General features: G+C 36.5%; 1 protein-coding gene and 2 long non-coding RNA genes across 4 annotated transcripts in view; 1 reads left to right on the top strand and 2 right to left on the bottom strand.

The window, feature by feature from the left end:
* Window positions 1-17,685, bottom strand: part of LOC109083393 (NLR family CARD domain-containing protein 3-like) — a 67,229-nt gene that overhangs the window by 37,454 nt on the left and 12,090 nt on the right.
* On the bottom strand, window positions 6,972-8,070 carry LOC109074376. The gene is made up of 2 exons (XR_002015021.2): window positions 7,308-8,070; window positions 6,972-7,223 (listed from the first exon to the last, which is right to left on the bottom strand). It is a non-coding gene; the product is annotated as an uncharacterized LOC109074376 (long non-coding RNA).
* LOC109064058 lies at window positions 13,751-17,301 on the top strand. 2 transcript variants are annotated; one of them, XR_006159489.1, is made up of 4 exons: window positions 13,751-14,085; window positions 15,049-15,171; window positions 15,272-15,372; window positions 16,911-17,301. It is a non-coding gene; the product is annotated as an uncharacterized LOC109064058 (long non-coding RNA). The 2 variants fall into 2 exon arrangements; XR_006159490.1 differs by lacking the exon at window positions 13,751-14,085 and adding an exon at window positions 14,263-14,637.

Here is a 17,685-nt window from a genome sequence, read left to right as displayed (position 1 = left end):
AAATATATTCAAATAAGATTTTAAATTGTAATACTATTTCACAATATTACAAGTTTTACTGTATTTTTTATTAAAATAAACTCAGCTTTGGTGAGCATGAGCTCTTTATAAAACATTTTTTGTTCCTTTGTGCTTTTTTTGTTAGTTTGTGCACTGGCTAAGGAGCATGAGTCAAACTGAAAAAATAAAACCAAAGTTTTTCTGAGGTAATGTGTTCTGTAATCTTGTTCAAATGGATTTCATAAAATTGGTATCGAAAGAAGTATCGTTAGGAACCGGTATCGAAACCGAGGTACAGAAATTGGCACCGGATCGAAAGACTTTGAACAATACCCAGCCCTATGTGTGATGCTCCTCTTTTATTATTATTAACTGCACACAAGAATTCTAAACAGATTTTAATATTGTAGCATAATGATAACTGCAAGTATTAGCTACAGTTGATACAGATTGTGTACATATTTAGCCATTTGTAAACATTTTTCTTAGACATATTTTATCTATATCCAGATGTCTAATAGACAAAAAAGGTATGTTTTAGCTATAAACAGTAGAGTCCAGTGTGGAAAGTGAAAATGTCTTCTCTTTCATTATAATGAAATTGGATCTTACCTGTTTATTATCTTATATTCTATTACAGTGTACAAAACAGTTGTTCTATCAACAAAAATGAACACTTTAGCAATATTAACATAGGCCTATCAACACTGAAGTGAGCGTTTCATTTTACAGTAAATACAGTCAATAATTGAGGAAGAAGATGGAACTTGCTGCATTTGATTGAAAGCACATTTGTGGTGCTAAGTCTCGAATTTAACGAAAATAGCTCTCTTCCATGTTGAGAACAAGGTGGATAAGCTCTGCTATTTACACAGTCATTATCACGGTATAACTGTGAAGATTGTGACTAAGCAACCAGAATCTGGCATTTCAGAGAGCCATGTAATACAAACAAATTAAACTGAGTATCAGCAGCTATCAGTTCTTTTCAATTCCTCGATTTCAAACCCTACTCTGGTCTAAAATTAGGAAGTTGATGGGATAGGTACAGTATATATTACATCCGCCTAACTTTGTAGGAAATACTGCCTATATTTGTACTAATGGTCTAATGGTGTGATTGCAGGGTGGTTTGGGGTTATGAGAGGAACAGAGGAACAGTCTCCAGGAGATTCAACAGTCACCCAGATGAGAGGAGTTCTTTGGAGATTAATGATAAGGAATCATGACCAACTTATAACACTTGTTAGCCAATCTAATGATGACTAAATAAACACAATCATTTAGGTCAGGGGTCTTTGGGGCTGGATTGGACACCACAACTGTGCGTTTGGATCTGATCTTGTAACCATGTGGGTGGGTAACACTGTATCTATGTAAAGTATATGTAGTGTACAATATATGTATGTGTATATACTTGTATAAAAAGACTGGGAACATATATATATATATATATATATATATATATATATATATATATATATATATATATATATATATATATATATATATATATATATATATATATATATATATAATTTTTTTTTTTTACAGGCTCTTTGTTATGAAATGTGGCAGTCAATGAAAGCACACAACAAAGGAGAGCATAACGAAAACTGTTTTAATAATGAACAGTTCAGGGAACACCACACTCTACTGCAAATGAGGATGAACAGAGAACTCAGTTTATATACAGAGCAAACAAAGAGAACTAATGAGTTAATTAATGAGACACTTTGTCATTTTGGAACAAAGATATATTGTGTGTTTATTTTTGTGTCTCTTTTTTTCGTCCGCCGCAAGTCTATGGCAGCCAGGGGCGGACTGGCCATCGGGAGCACCGGGACATTTCCCGGTGGCCTGATGGTCATTCTGGCCTGCCGGCTGCCGCTGTGCAGTCGATCAGGCTGACGTGCAATAGGCTGGTTACGGTTTGCAACTGCAAATTAATTTACGGACTTATGAATCTACGAATCAGGCGATCGCGGAGTGAAAATGACACCACCACATGACCCAACATCAGCGAAGCACTGCCTAATTGGCTATATCCAGAGGCAGGCTTCATCTTAGAAAACCGTGCAAAAAATGGAGCGTAAACGCAAAGGCGGAGCAGAGAGGGAACGTATAAAAAGGAGAAAAGCCCTGGCCACAGACGCAGCAAGTTATGCAGAATCCCAGCCATGTTCGCCAGTAAGGTAGCAGGTCGGTCAGAATTACATTTATATGGGACCGCGGTTCAACTTAAATCTGAGTAAGCATCTGTAATATGGTTTACTATAAATAACACGTAAAACAAACAGGGTTCAGTTAATATATGTTTCTGTTGATGGATGAACATTTTGGCTTCCCAGACATTACAACAACAGAGATTTGTTGAAAAAAAAAAAAAACCCGTGGACAAACCAATCACTCTTGTTCAATACGAATACGAACACTGGATCAGTGCATTCAGTGACAGTCTTTATATTAATCGAACAGCAACAACAAAGAAATCACTCACTGCTCTTGATTGAAAAGCTTTTGTAACTTTAATAAAGATTTATCTTTAATTTATACAGTCCAAAATGCGATGCTGTTTTACATTTGATTACTTTATTCAATTTCTGTACCTAAAAACTAATGCTATACCTACCAAAAAAACCCCGAAAGTCAGTTTATTTTATTTGTATCTTTACTCTATTGTATTTATTTGTGCTGTTGCTTGTAGCTAGAATATTCTTAATAATATGATAAAATATATATTTTTTGAAAGTATAGTTTTTCCATAAACATAGAACATACAACGGTACCGAAACAGTGACTCTAAAACTGTGAAACAAAAACGAACCGTGAAAAAGTTGAGCTGTTCCACCCCTTATATTCATGTAATCATTTGGCAGACGGACGCTTTCATCCAAAGCGACTTACACTAGATAAAACTATTATAAAAAAAATATTACAAATATATATAATGATAGAAGTTTTAAAAGAGCATCTTAATGACAAACTAGCACACTGTTTTACATATGGGGATACAGTATTTTTTTTGTGCCAAATTTGACCAGAAATTTTGATTTTCCATTTCTAGCATACAATATGTAGCCTAGTCTACAATGTTTATTTAATTATTTTGAAGGTGTCGAAGGAAGCAACAGCTCTCCTGCTGTTGAACAAGAGGGGATGGACAGTTCAGCTTTTGAGTCAGAGCAGGAACCTTCTGGTAAAGTTTAAGCTATAAGCAAAACTAAACATGCTGACTATACTCATGGGGACATACAATTGATGGCTGCACAATTAATATAGATTATTGAAAGTGCTTATTTCATATTGCAGAGAAACTAGATGTGCAGAGTGAAAGAGAGAGGGATTCAGGGAAAGATGATATAGATGGTGTATTCCTAGTGAGTTTTTGAGGGTTTATTTATTTATCTATTCATGTTATGTATGGTAGTCTACCTGTTACATCAACTAACAGGGTTAGCCTACAAGTTTAGCAGTCTGGTGGACACATGAATTGGGTGGTGGTGACTGCAGCAACAGAGGTGGCCTGGGGTGGAGTCGAATTCCCGGCCTGATTTACTGTCCCAGTCCGCCACTGATGGCAGCCCATAGAACCGCTTGTGGGAAAGTTGTGAAATTTGGTACACTGATAGAGGACAGTGTCACCATTAACCACAGCAAGTTTGGAGTCTCTAACTCAAACTCTCTAGCGCCACCACTTGTCTAAACTTTCAAAAATGTTATGCTAATAACTTTTGAAACATAAACCACAAAATTTAAATTTGAATGGAATTCGAGTTGAATGGACCCCAAAATTCAAAAATCGCAAGGTTTAGTTTTATTGCTATTTTCAATTGTTCGAAAAACCTACTTTTTCGAACTCGTCCTAGACGGTTAGTCTGATTTTCATGAAAATTGGCTCAGATCATCTTCAGATGACGCCAGCAAAAAGTTGGAATTCAAGTTGATTCGTCCAACCGTTCTCGAATACCTCGCAAACAAATTCTACGAAAAGCACTCAAAAATGCTTGTGAGGCTATAACTCCGCAACGGTTTGGCGTTTTGAGACCAAACTTGGTGTGTGTTATAACAAGCATGACCTGCGACTACCTGCAGTGTTTCGATGTAGTGCCACCTAGTGGTCAGGAGATATGAAAAATGCATATTTTTGCTTATAACTTCTGAATGGTTTTGCCAAAAATCACAAAACTGGTCTCTTTCGATTCGGTGGGTCATGTCGAGTCGAATGATATCCAATTTTCCCGTGTCAGCCATTTTAGGTGTCGGCCATTTTGAATTATGTTCTAAAATGCTGTATTTTTTGAACGCATTATCGGATCATTATGAAAATAGTTACAAAAATCTTCGCCACCATGCTCTGATGCTACTCAAAAAGTTTGGGGGCAGCGCCACCTTATGGTCAAAAGTTATAATGAAATATCTAAAAAATGCTAATAACTATTGAATAAATTAGACTATTAAAAAGAAAGTGGTCTCCCTATATTCTTTCGGTCATGCCGAGAATATCGATACCAATTATGCCAAAATTGGCCATACTTCCTGTCCGCCATTTTGATTAATGTTGAAAACCTACTTTTTCGAACTCCTCCTAGACCGTTAGTCCGATTTTCACCAAATTTGACTCGGATCATCTTCAGATGAAGCTGACAAAAAGATATGGATTTCGTGTTGATACATGAAACAGTTTTCGTTTAGCGCATCAATGAATTTGTTCATAAGATGCCAAAATACATCTGAGGCTGTATCTCTGCAAAGCTTTGACATATTTGCACCAAACTTTGTAGGTGCCATTGTCACTTCACACTGACCATGCCACATCAATTTGGTAACAGCGCCACCTATTGGTCAAGAGTAATAAACCATTCATTAACCAATAATTATTACATTTATAAAAATGCTAATACCTTTTTATTGCATTAGCCTATTGCAATGAAACTGGTCTCAAAATATTCCGTAGCTTATGCCGACAACATAGATACCAAATATGCCAGAGTAAGCTAAACTTCCTGTTCGCCATTTTGATTTATGTTAAAAACCTACGTTTTCGAACTCCTCATCAACCGTTGGTTCGATTTTCACCAAAATCGAGTCAGATGATCTTCAGACTGTGCTGACAAAAAGTTATCGATTTTGTGTCGATAGACAAAACTGTTTTCTCATACCACAGCAACAAATTTGAGGCATGATGCCAAAATGGCACTTGTAGCTGTATCTCTGCAATGTCATTGGCATACTGACACCAAACTTTGTGTGTTTCATTGTCAACTCACACAGAACACACCACATCGATTTGATAACAGCGCCACCTATTGGTCACATCTGAAATGTAATTGGCACATCTGTGCTTGAATCAGGAAATGACAGTAAGACTCCCCTTCAATCTGAAGTGTCAGAACTTCTCCAGCACAGGTTTGTCCATCCCAGCAGTCTCCAGCAGAGCACCCAGAGCCCCAGGTTCTCAGGTTACAGGAGACATAACAGTCACAGACATGTCCCCAGAAAGAAGAGCAAGCAGTGGGAGGACAGAGAGCAAAGACAGAAGAAGGGCAGAGATGGCTATGAGAATGGCCATAAACAGTGTAGTTGAGAGTCTAGAGGAACTGAAAGTAAGGATGCTGAGAACTTAGCAGAGTTCCATCATCTACTTCTTAAAGCTCTCAAAGTCCTCAAGTCAGAGGAGAACACCTACAATGACAGAGACCTGGGCCCGAATTTATCAGCCCTCTGAGAATTACTCACAAGAACGCTGCTTTTCACTGCACTTACTTAAAGGAAAAAAAAATTGGCTCAAAGCTGCGCTTAAAAGTTAGTTATCAAGCATCTTAGTCGTAATTTAATTGAAGTATTGGACTAAATCTTAAGTGTCAGTCTTCATGACACTTTGCTGTGCCACAAACAGGATTTTGGATGACGACACAGACCAGTCACTGGATAGATTTCCTTATTTAAGAATATTCTCAGATAAATTCACATTGAATGGTGACATTTTTAAGAGGAGTTTACATCCAACACACATTTGACAATAAAGATGTTTCAAGAGAATACAGTATGGGAAGAAAATGAAGCCTCATCACAACCTTTAGTTTAGTTTTGTGCCCATAGACGATAGTATCATGTACTCTCAAACTGTCTGGGAGAGTAAGAGTGATTCTTAGCTTTAATAAATTTGATAAATTGATTTTATCCTTAAGTTTAAAAGTAGGAGTAAATTCCATGAATTCTCAGCACTTAAGACTAAAATGGCACTTTGAGAAGCTTGATAAATACGGGCCCTAGTCTTCTCAGCATAAGCAGGTTGGGGCCCCTCTCCCTCCACCTAACATCTGTGTGTGGACAAGAGCTACGGGGAAAGGGGATATCCCATAACTAATAGGGCCTATCAGTGACACCCAGTCCTTGTATCACATCAGACATCACCTTCAAACAAAGAAGGGTTCTTTACTTTCCATTCCAGTTTTGTTTTGCAGTTTAGACTTTCCAATCAGTGTCTATAACTTACAAGTTTATGATTTTCCCCACTGTCGGGGGAGCCAAAAAAAATTACATCATCATTAGGGTTGCCAACTTCAGAATTGTGATTATTAGAAAATAAAGGAAAAGAATAAGGGATGCTCATAATATTTGTACTGTTTGTTTTGCTTAACCTATTTATGTTACATTTAAAATAAATAAATAAATAAACAACTCAATGTCATACAAAAAAAACAATCATTGAGTAAATTCTACCATTATAGAATTGTGTCTGCACAAGTAGTGTAGTGTGGTGTAACATCTTACACAAAGTGTTCATAACATTGCCGAACCTATTCTGGTTGTGGTTTGGAAAGTGAAAATGCACCAGTAAAACTTTTCTAAATGTGTGTTTGGACTATGCAAATAAGTTTCACAGGAAGAAAGAAGGGAGGGCCACACAGCTCTGACAAAGGAACACCCGATGTAATCACTTGCATGTTATGCATCTTACTGTATGCACTTTATTACTTTTGCTTTTTCATTCATGGTTTTTATTTAGTAGTTGTTGATTACATTTGTTTATCTATTCTTAATACAACTAATTTTATTACTCTTGTGTCTTCCTGGTGTTAATGATACAGAAAGAGGCTCTAAAAGGTGGTGAAAGCAAATTCACTACAATATCAGCATTTGTCCAGGTGACAGTTTTGTTCAGGACGTGTTGTTTTGATTCGGTTGTTTGGAGCATGTGGAGTTTCCAATGTCAAATTCTGTACAATAAAGAGAAAGATAAAATACACTAAGATCTGCTTTAATACAAGATAATAAATGAAAGCATTGACTCAATAACTTACTGTAGTTTCTCCAGTTTACAGTGTGGATCCTCCAGTAGATCAGAGAGCAGCTTCACTCCTGAGTCTCCTGGTTTATTATAGCTCAGATTCAGTTCTGTCAGGTGTGAGGGGTTTGATCTCAGAGCTGAAATCAGAGCAGCACAGCCTTCCTCTCCAATACTGCAGATCCTCAGCCTGCAGAGAGTGAAGAACATGAATGATCTCTGAGACTGTGTTTAAGTTTTAGGGTGAGAGTGTGTTTGTGTGTGTGTTTGTATGAGCACTACTTTTTCTATACACCAGGATCAGTGCTATAGAGATTTTAACTTGCCAGCACAAGCACAAGATAAGAAACTAATTGAAATGCACTCTACTCACATGATTCCTGATACTGAACTAGTTTATCATTTTCATTCTTCAAACCTTTTGTAGAACTATACATGCAATCATGTTAAAATATTAAGAGTAACATTACAGTATAACTATGACATATTACTCTGGTGTTTAAGATTGTGGGGAGGTTGAGAGGCAGGTGTATTTGGAAAATAGACATCACTCTTCATTTTTTTCTCACACTGAATGAAAATATAATTATAAAAATTTTATTTGATTATTAATATTTTGTGACTGGTTTTTGGTAGTTTACAATGGGGCTAAAGATGGACTCATGTAAAAATTATTAAAATTAAAATTATTACAGACAAATGAGAATCATTAAAATTAAAGGCTTATATTTGAAACAAAGGTCTTGTTAATGTTTTCAGTTTTTTCAAAGTAATTAAATCAACAGATTTTTTGTTAATGTTTTATGTTTTTTGGAGGATATTTGGGGAAAAAGAGATGATCACCATATTTCTAATAAAACATCATATTTAAAAATATTAAATCACTCACAAAATATAAACAATTATAATTTAATTGAGATGCTGTTAAGTCATATTAAGTTACTATGAGATCTTCAAGCAGTGTAAGAATCTTTCACAATCTTTTCCTTTATAATGAAATATTCCTGTATTTTTGTTTTATAAATCCATTTTGCAATGTACTCAGTTAATAAAAGTAAATTATTTTATCAAAGCAGAATATGGTTCAAAAATTGCTGAAAGGGTTGTTTTAGACAATAATTAACTCAGATATTATGCAAAACATATTACTTTAGTTGAAATATTTGTACCAATACAGTGGTCCTTTAGCCTCATACTGGTGAGTCTTTAACCTCGAGTGTGAGATAAAAGGACATTCTTGCCACCTCATATTTTTCTATATATTTCTATATCCCTGTGGAAGTTGTATTCAATATTGATTTGTCTGAAATCTCGTAGGGACTCGTGTGTTTATCCTGATTGTACTCTAATACTGGTGTGCAGTAATGAGAGAAGCACTTCTAGATTCTAGCAGTCACTGCAGCTGTGATATTAAAGAAAAACACTACAGTGCTGGCTTTATAAAAGACTCCATCAAAATATTGCCATTAATTAGATGCAAATTTCATTATTTCTTACATTTATTTTAACCCTCAAGCATCCTTCACACAGCAGCCCTTAATTTGTCCTTTTGTTTTTTTCGATAAATGTCATATCACTGTCTTCAATAAAATAAAAAAATAAAAATGTATGTTTTTTTTTTTTTGGTGTTTTTTTATTATTATTATTTATTTAGCCCTAAAAGTACCATATTTAATGTAAAATATGCTTATTTTATGTAATATTTAATATTTCTTATACTTCAGTAAAAACAAATAATTCCAGTAAGCTCAGAGCCAAAAACCAACATTTTGGTGGGTTTGGTGATATCTGGTGACATATGAGGGTATAAAAATAGTGTAAACAGTTTACATTTTTTATGCTATTTGAAAAAAACAAAAAAAAAACTCCAGTTCACTTTAATTAAAAGTCCAGTATGCTTCTGTATAGGGCTGAGTGATGTAATGTATTGTGTTGCCACTAGAGCGCGCTGTTACGTTGTCTGGGCTGCGTATAGTAATACCACCCACCATGAGACAGCACATGTTAAAACTCATACACCAGTCTCATTTAGGGATTGTGAAAAGCAAGCAGAGAGCGCGGGAAGTGCTCTACTGGCCGGGCATGAGTGCAGAGACAGAGGAGGTTGTGAAGAATTGCAGCAAATGTGCAGAGTTCCAAAACAAACTACCAAGATTGCCTCTAAAGCCAACTGAACCCCAGAACTGCCATTTGAGCAAGTGGCCTCAGACATCTTTGAATTTGATGGCAAACATTTCATTCTTCTTGTGGATTACTTTTCAAAATACATTGAAGTGGACGAGCTTAAAGATCAGAGAAGTCGTACTGCCATTGAAATATTGAAAACACATTTCAGTCGTCATGGGATTCCTACTGTCCTACGAACAGACAATGGCCCCCAGTATGCGTCAGAGGAATTCAGAGATTTTTGTGAGAGCTATGGCATATCACATCTCACACACCTCACTCAAATGGAGAAGCCGAGCGTGGAGTACAAACGGTAAAAAGGCTTTGGAACAAAGCACCAGACAGACATTTGGCATTGTTGGACTACAGAACAACCCCCCTAGAGACAGTAGAGTTGTCCCCAGCGCAGCTGCTCATGGGCAGAAGACCCAGAAACAAACTCCCTACAGCTTAACAGCTGCTTATCCCAAAGGCCTACAACTCTTTGAAAATCAGACACATGCTCAATAGGTCCAAAGCTTCCCAGAAGTACTACTATGACAAAGGCAGGACGATGCACACTTGCCCTGCGCTGGTGCCAGGCGAAGAAGTCAGAATGCAGCCTTACCCCGGTCATGCCAAATGGTCTCCAGCTGTTGTCGTCCAGCGTCACAGCAGCACACCCAGGTCTTACATCGTCAACTCTGGTGGTATGGAGTTCCGCCGGAACAGTCAGCACCTTCGCAAAAGCGCTGCAAGAGCGAATCAGTCCCGTCACTTCATGCAAAATGAGCCTTTGGAGGAGTTGTCTGATGCTCTTCCAGAACAAGAGGAACTGATTCCTCCCCTAGTGGGGACTTCTGCATCACCTGCTAAGGATCCCCTGAATGTGGATAAACCTCAGCCCTGTCTGCCCTACATCACTAAACATGGCAGAGTGGTTAAGCCTCCTGAAAGACTGAATTTGTAGCCCATTAGCCCATGAGTGAAATAATCCAGTAGGCCTAACTGTTTTGTTGATAGCATTCAATTGTTGGTAATTAACAAGTCTGAATAGTTAAATAAGTATGTCAAGTGTAGTACCTTTGTTTAATTTCATTATTCTACCATTTAAATTGGTTTAGAAACTTTCAGTTGTTTAGTCTGCTATCTATACATGGTCTCTCCCCAACTAAGTTGAAGAAGGGGAGATGTAATGTATTGTTTTTGCTGTATTGTATTGTGTTGCGTTTTGTGCGCGATTTTTTGTTGTCTGCGCCAGTGTTTTTTGTATACAGATCAGCTTTAGTTGCCCTTCCGTCCTGTTCAGTAAAATCTCGCTGTCTTTATTTTTTTTTGTATCTTACAAGCGATATGAGCAAAAATTCATATCTCTGTATTTTTTGGCAAGCAATGACGCGTCACCATGGAAACCATAAAGTGACACATCTAAATAACAACAACCCTCCCGTCGCGTGAAATGTACAGCAAATCGATTTTATGCCCAGTCTCAAAGCACACAAAGTCATATTTTATTGTTCTACGTGTAAAATCAGTGTTACAATTCTGCAGGAGTCGCTCGATATCCACCTGTTCTCTCTCGGAGAGTAACTGTGCAGCTATGTTGGGTTGAACTCGTTCATTATTCTGCATCAGGAACCAGTCGAGTAGGTCTGAGCGGCTCACTCACACTCGCTCATGCTATTTCGGGTTTAAACGTGTCACTGTGCGTTCACAAGGAAAGAGTCGAGTGGGTCAAAGTGGCCGGAAGTCATTAATTTTCAATGTGAGCTGGCGTCTAGGAGCGGCGAGGAGCGGCGCGACTTGGCCGTTGAGAGTGTTGAGGAGAGTTGAAATCAGGGCAACTTTATGGTAATGAGCTATGACGCGGTTGGGCAGCAACCAATCAGAACGTAGAAGTCCACCGCTTGAGAGGATAGAGAACGCAGCTCCAACCACATTATTTCTCAAAACAAAAGGTTGATTATTGCTGTGGCGGGTTTGCAGTAATCTATGATGTGTCCCTGTTTGCGTACAGGGCCATAAAAAAATTAATTAAAAATGATATGTGGACCAAGGTGTCTGAAATTGTTCATGTTTCTGGTGAGTTGCTGATGTGCAGTAACGATATAAGAATAATAATCTAATGATAAAATAAATAATACTAGGCTACAGTAGTCCCAGTTTACTTTTTAAAAAATTTCCTTGATTATACATACATTAAGTAATGTTTATACTTGATTATATTTACTTAAGTAACATTTTTAATGCAGGACTTTTACCTGCATCAGAGTATTTTTACAGTGCTTTATACATTATTAGGTAAAGGATCTTAATGCTTCGTCCACAACAATATTTAATGAGGTTAACTTATAACGTTACGCTCATTGTGGTCAGTCTGCAAAAGATCAACAAGCTTGTTTGCTTTGCGGCCGCTTTAAATACACGATAAGCATTCGATCTACGTCAGAGCGCTCACGAATCTTTCTGCAGCGTTGTAAGCAGGGTGGCCAGAGCGATTTTTGACGCTCTCGACGCCGGCGGTGTGAACGCACAGTCAGAAACACGGATTACTCGGTAAAGCATTTCTGTGTCATGCTGAATAATTATTGTTCTACGGTGTGTTGCTGCGCGTGATGTATGTACGTAACTTGATTGTGATTGACGCTGACGTAATCTCATAATGTCTGGGACAAAATTACTAATTGAATTAAATATATATATATATATATATATATATATATATATATATATATATATATATATATATATATATATATATAATTTTTTTTTTGTATCAGACTTTTCTGCAAACACCATTTAACAAGTATTGAATTAACCCTTTCACACATGACATACCGCAGCAACAACAGAGCTGAATGAATGATGATGATCTGCTTTTGTCATTTTTCCTTTTTTATTCAAAATATTCACAAATTTGTTAGATATGGCATGAAATCGCTGATATTCCGACTGTCAAATATATGCGAGTGGAAGTGTTTTGTTGTTTAAACACCTTTATAACGATCGCGTTAGTTGAGCTGTATGCGCGATGGGCGCCGCCATCTTAGTTTGTGCCGCAGACGCAGTTCAGAGAATCGGATCTGTTGGATTTACAACACGTGAATTCATCCACTTCTCCCGAAATACATAAAAGTAAGTGGCTGCTGAACTGGGAGAATAATAGAGTAAACTTTAAAGTTACTTACACAATGTGTATCTGATATGAATAAAATGTGTCTAATTATAATGGAAAGGATTATTATTGCCTCTTCCTTTGACATCAGTGTGTATTTTACAAACTCTAAATGTATTGTTTTTTTTAGTACTTATATGTCTGAAACCTAAAATAAACATAATGTGGTTGAAAACACTGAAAGTTGTGATGACAGCTCTCAGCGCGCGCCTGTCTCTGGCTCAGCGCCAGCCAATGTGCGAGAGCACATTCGAATTTCACGTCATGCACTGACCGGTGTTCATTTATTGTGTGTGTGTGTGTGTGTGTGTGTGTGTGTGTGCAGGGGCGGGAAGATGTTTTAGGTTGGGGGTGCTGTACGCGCAGAATGCACCATAAACATGTTCGCCAACAGAATCTCAAAGTAGATTTTAAGCAAATCAACAGTGAATTACCCGCTGCTTTAAAACAGATATCTTTTGGACATTATTCAAGTTAAACGCACAGGAACACAAACACATTTAGTAACGTTAAATCTTACTGAAAATGGCCAATTAAGCGGTTTATATTCTGAAATATATTTCTAGGTTGTGTTCTGTGTGCATTAAATTACATTTGGATGTAAATGGTCCTTTTCCTGACATAAATGAATAAAACACTGAGCTGCTGACGGAGCGTCTAATGGATCACCTTTATGATGCTGTCCGGGTCTGGAGTCGGGCATCTAGCTTCATCTGTCTTTTGTTTTTAGTACATTCACAGTTACCACAGATGTACCATTATTTTATATTTAACTATTTTTAAAAACATGATATTTTAAAATGATAATCAATTTGCTGTGTTTTATAGTTAGCTATTATAGTAATACCATGGTTGTTTTTCATAAGAGTGCATTCCAAGGTCATAGAAATCTTAAATAAATTAAATAACTAAAAGTTCTGATTCTTAGAATTGAGTTAAGATTAATAATCATACTGTAACTAAATATAAATTAAACCTAACACATACCTCAGAAGTAATCATACATTTTCTTTTTTAGTTATCTTAAGCTCTTAAATGTTTTAGCAGTTACACATTTTTATTTGTGAAAGCAGTATTTATAAATGACTTATATTGTATTTTATATTTACTTTTATATGACTTTTAACAATATATATACACACTACACACTGTAAAAAATTATTTAGCAGTTTAGTTGTTTCAATGAATTTTTTTATGTTGACATAACTTGCAGTTACTGAATTTGTTCATTCAACTAAAAATGTTAAGTTTTCAGTGTCTCAACTAGTTTGAAAGTTGACTGAACTAGATTATTTGTCCTCTCAACTTAAAAAAAAATGTGTTGAATCAATTCAATAGCAACATCACGTTCTCAACATCACTTATCGCGAGATCTCGTCATTCTCGTGAAGACCATTCCAGACAGAAGACGGTCGTCAGCCATACTGGTCAGTTTCCCCACAAAGTTTGGATATTTTACCAGAATACAACTTTGGTAAGTAAAATATTTGTATTTATTGGCTTAATGTGTAAAATTACATTTGTTGTCTCAGAAGAATAAGTATGGTTTAAAGAGTCGTATTTTCTGTATGTACTGTATGCAAATGTCAAAACACAGGCGGTTCACAGTATTTTCCTCATAAATATTAAACCAGATATTCTCCCATGCGGTACTGAGCTGAACTTATGTGGAGAACGATAAAAATACAGTTTGTATTATTGTATTATTTGAGCCCAGAGCTGCGTTAGAGACCGTTTAAACAGAGTGCGAGAGTTCAACGGATCACTGAGGATTCAGAACGGCGGGAATTTAATAAAAAAAGGGACTTCTTTAAACCTGACAGCGTGAAGACATCCGTCAGAATATACATCGATGAAAAATTAGGAAAAAAACAAGATTACTACTCGAACTGTCTCTTTTCTGCATGTTATAAGGGAAACGAAGGAGCACCAGATGAGCAGCTCCCTCAGAGTTCTTCTGGAGCGCGTAACTCAACGTTATATTTGATATCGCTGACATGAGCTTGGTTCAGATGAAGTTCTGAAGGTAACGTTACAAACTCTTCTTTCAGTTTTCTGAAGTAACGTTAATCATTCACGTGCCTCACCAGAACCCAGTGTAATGCTGCGTGGATATCTGTTTTTATGGTGAATATACGGTCAGAAGTGAATTGCATACGTTCAAAACTATACACTTTAGAATAAAAGTAATAATATCATATATCATATATAAACAGCCATACAATAACAAACAACACAAATGTGTTAAATTTCCTTTTATTTTGTTATAATTCTGTGTTGTGTCATTTAAAAGCATCCTCTGGGTGGTAAAGTTTGTCTTTGGTAATTAAGACAAACTTGTCAATACATTTGACTTTCTCTGTAAAGATTTATTTATATATTTATGTTTATTATTTTACAATGTTTTCATGTTTATGATATTTTGGAATGACTGAAGATCAGCGCAGAATTCAGTAATCTTGTGGATGGACCGCAGCGAGTCCTTTTCCAGTTGTATCCATCAAAATGCTTTGCAGACATAATGGAAATGACATTCACATTGTAGAGTTTGGACAAAGTTGTAAGTAAATTTTTTTACTTTATAAATGCACATTTATTGGAGTCTATAAGCTTTACGATTACTAGGCACATTTCAATGCTTCCTTTTGTTTTTATTAAAGCACACAGGCTCGGAGCAGGGATTCATCAAGGACATGTCTGTTGGGATTACGCTTGTGGATGACCAAACTGAGCACCAGCGATCTGCAGTGATGTGGTCCAGGTAATAGAAGAAGAAGAAATCTGGGTGATCTGGGGTTGTAACACGTTGTGGGGTGTGTACTGTGTTATACTATCTGGGACTGGGACTAACAGAAATAAACTCATTCAGGTTTAAAACAACTTGAGGTTTAGTAAATGACAATTTTCTTTCTTTTTTTTTGGATGAACCCTTTACGAAAATGTAGATATTTGCATTAGAAAACAGCTTCAAAATTTAGAGAACATAATATGACATTATTTTCCCTTCAGTTTTATTCCTTGAATTTTCTATAATTGGTATTTAAAAGGTCTTTATAAAGTGTTGAATTTATCTTCATAAAACCAGCAGAAACCCTGTTTATGGACATCGCCATTCTTTATTATTTTGCTGAATACTGTTTTGAATCCTGAAAAATGTTCAGTGCTGGCATGTTGGCCATTAGCAACGTTGCTTAAAGGGTAAGTTCACCCAAAAATGAAAATTAGGCCATGTTTTACTCATTCTCAAGGCATCCTATGTGTATATGATTTTCTTCTTTCAGACGAATCCAATCTGAGTTGAATTAAAAATTGTCCTGGCTCTTCCAAGTTATTTAATGGCAGTAGACAGGTGTGCTTTTTTCTCAGCAGTCCAAAAATAGTCAAATAAAATGCACCCAACCATCAATAAAATATCCATATTTATAACGTTATAAACACTTTTTAACATTTTAAATATGTATATTTTTTTTACAAAAACACATGGATTCGCTACAGGAGGCCCTTATTCACCCCTCGGAGCTGTGTGAGGCACTTTTTATTATGAATTGATGCACTTTATTTGACTACTTTTGGACTGTTGAAAAAAACCCACCTTTTGTCATCATAAAGCTTGGAAGAGCAAGAATAGTTTTTAATATAATCCGATTGGATTGGTCTGAAAGAAGAAAGTCATACACACCTACGATGCCATGAGGGTGAGTAAAACGTGTTTTTGGGTTAACTAACCCTTTAAGAGTCATGCTATACTCTGAACATGCAGTGCAACAGACTATTATTTAAAAGGAATACCTCTTTACACCAATATATTTTCTGATCATTATTAAAATGGTGGGACAGATTAGACAGTTAGAATTGGATTAAGAAAAAAAAAACTAATATGTTGTATTGGTTTGTCACATTTTATGACATTCAGAAATCATGTAGAATACCAGTGAAGAAAATAATTTTCCCCCTTTTTTAGCCTAGTTGGTTCCGGGGGTGTGTTTTCCACTTATTTTCCCATTGGGATTTTAAAGTCTTTGTGTTCAGCAGAACAAATAAATTTGTACAGGCTTTTAAGAGTTTAATACAGGAAGATATTTTGAATGTTTGTAAACGAAACAGTTGAGGAGCACCATTTACTTTTGACTTTCATTTTTGGTTACATTTTTCAAAATATCTTCCACTTGAGGGTGAACGACAATTTTCATGTATTGGTAGCTGTGCTTTTAACAAAACACACAACTTTAATAGTGTATGTACATATGTGTGTTCATTTGTTATAAATTGAGTATGTAATGTAATATTTTGTTTTCCCAGCCATCCGGTGAAATTAGGGATGTTGAGAAAGAAATTGACGAGGGCATTCTGATTATAACTGAGGAGCAGCAATGTGATGTGCTTCCCAAGGAATAACCAACATTGCTCTCATTTGGACATCCTGTCATCACTGACATCTCCCATGTCCCCAAGGTGTTTGGACTCCTAATGGGTCTGTATGCAGTGAACATCCACTACCTCAAGCTCATGAAATACACCATTGAGGCTCTGCAAAAACTTGTGAAGAACATCTGCTCCCACCATGTGCTCGCTACAGCGGCAGGAATTGTAGGTGTGGGGGAGTGAATGTACAGCGCTCTCTCCCTCCTTCAATACCACGACTGAGGTGCCCTTGAGCAAGGCACCGTACCCCAACTGCTCCCCGGGCACCGCAGCATAAATGGCTGCCCACTGCTCTGGGTGTGTGTTCACGGTGTGTGTGTGTGTTCACTACTGTGTGTGTGCACTCTGGATGGGTTAAATGCAGAGCACAAATGTATGTCACTTTCACTTTTCAATGTTCATAATGTGTCCATCGGCTCCACAGCACTCTTTCATAAAAAGTATTTTTTTTTTTTTTTTAAGGAACTTTATGTTCTTTTGTGCCTTTCACTACATTTTAGAATGTGCATTAAAGTTTATCATGTCATGACTTGGAATATGCATGTTCTCATGCAAACAAATGTTGTTTCATGTCTCATTTTCTTATACAGTATGTACACATTTTCTTTCGAATTGACAAGTGCTTTTACTTTCCTTTTTCTGTTTCTTGTTT

Source organism: Cyprinus carpio, unplaced genomic scaffold (genome assembly GCF_018340385.1).
Source record: "Cyprinus carpio isolate SPL01 unplaced genomic scaffold, ASM1834038v1 S000006557, whole genome shotgun sequence".
In the NCBI taxonomy this organism is placed as follows: domain Eukaryota; kingdom Metazoa; phylum Chordata; class Actinopteri; order Cypriniformes; family Cyprinidae; genus Cyprinus; species Cyprinus carpio.
This window is presented reverse-complemented; position numbering and strand designations above follow the sequence as displayed.